We start from the raw sequence: 2076 nt of genomic DNA, 5'->3' as shown, positions 1-2076 counted from the left end.
ATTTTTCACTCTTTTACTCTCAGCATTATGGTTATTAGCAACTTAAGAAAATGCTCTGTTTTTGGGGTTAAACTTTTTTTGTTACTATTAGCATTAGGGTGTCCCAAAAGAAACAAATTCAGTGTTTTGAGTCACACTATCTTAAATTTTTCCTTTTATGTCAAAACTATTGTCAAAAAAGTTTCATATAATTTGAATAACGGCATCCCATGCCGACTTGCGCCTGAAAGTGTGAACCATCACTGTAGTTGACGGAATTAGAAAAAAAAAAATTTTGGAAGTTCAAAACTCCTTGTTGATAAAACGTTGCCCCTCTCGCCCCAGATGTACCACAAAAATATTTATTATATCAAAAAATATTTAGGTGTTCTGCAAAAAGCCTGAAATTTGTACTTTTCTTCAAAAAATTGATTTTTTTTCTATAAATTTTGTGAATGAAAAAAAATGTAGGGCAACTTTAAGAAATTATCAAATTGAAAAATATAAACAGTAGAGTCAATAATTGCGTTATATAGAAATTTTTGCTCTCTTGTAATATTTAAGTCTCTCACATAGTACTCAAAATGAGGATTTTTTCAATTTTAAGTTAAATTTTTCAGTTTAACTATATTATTTTTCTATTACTTATTTAGAAATGTTGATTTAAAAATGTGTTTGTTTACAATTTTTGAGCTGATAATTTATTTATATGTAGGAATAATTTTTTAAAAGATGAATTGAAAAAAATCAATTTATTGAAGAAAACTATAAATTTTAGGCTTCTTGCAGGCAGGGGCGGATCCAGACAGAATTCTCAGGGGTGGCCGTTTGGAAAAATATACTTTGGAGATTTTTGAATTTTACAAATATCAATATATCCCACCTTTAACCAGAGCATTTTTTAAGGAATTTTCACTAGGTGACACAAGTTTAACATAAAGGCTATAATGTTCCCAATAATTTTCTTCTTTTCTTAACAAACATGTGCATATGTCGTCGCCTCAAAGTGGTATTCCTGTAATCAGTACTGTTTGTTCTGAGGCAACTTTATAGGACTTCTGATTTAAGAGGAAACCAATATAAACCAACTGTGAGTATAATATTAAATCTGAAGTAAAAGTGTTCCAGGGAAAATTTTCAAATTTGTGGTCTTAAAAACGCATTTTAGACAATCTTTGGTAATGTTACGAAAGAAGAGGAGGTTCGGTAGCGTTCCCCTGTCTATTTTTCGAAATTGTAGCTCTAAGAATGCATTTTCAGACAATGTTTGTTGATGTTATAGAGAGGGGAGATTTGAGAGCCCAAGGATATTTTTCTGATTTGTTATCTTAGAAATGCATTTTAATTGTCTTTCGTAATATTATGGGCTTGGGTGCGACCCCCCCCCCCCCACCCATTGTTCGAAATTGAAACCTTTAAAACATAAACATTTTTTTTTAAACGCGTTTTGTAGACGATCTTTGGTGATATAAACAAGAGGAGTGGTTTGAAGGGTCCCATATTAAAAAGGGAATAAAGAATAATTACATAGCACAGCATAAAGCCTGGTTAAAACTTAAATCTAACTTTAACTTAATACACAATCATTAAATGTATTTTATTATTACTCTTTTTATTGACAAATTTTTGTTTGTCTGTTTGGATGGAATTTTGAAACACGTAATATATCTATTGACAGGCTAGTAAAAAATATTTTAAAATGTTACATAATATATAAGAAAGCATTTCGTTAAAAATTTCCATACAAATTTCTTGGAATCTTTAGCTTAGAGTTGCTTCTATTTCCAATGTACATTAGAGTAGGTTAGAAACAACGCAAATTCGTAAGCAAAATTTATACCTCAATTTAAGCATTAGAAAAACTCAGATTTTGAAATGAAAAACATTTAAAATGTGAAAAAGAACAGCACAAAAAGCATTATATCATACAAGATCTTCGAATCTATTAATAAAACAACTTACCATTTCTTAAATCAGGGAGTGAAAAAATAGCTTTCTTCTTATCCAGCAGCAAGATATTGGCTTGTCAGAGGTGCGATGTGCTTGCTCCCATTTTTTCCGAAATGCCAGCTGCATAGCTGCCAACTTGTATGATTT

Source organism: Uloborus diversus, chromosome 2 (assembly GCF_026930045.1).
Source record: "Uloborus diversus isolate 005 chromosome 2, Udiv.v.3.1, whole genome shotgun sequence".
NCBI classification, from domain to species: Eukaryota; Metazoa; Arthropoda; class Arachnida; order Araneae; family Uloboridae; genus Uloborus; species Uloborus diversus.
The sequence above is the reverse complement of the archived record's forward strand: the minus strand, read 5'-3'. Positions refer to the sequence as shown.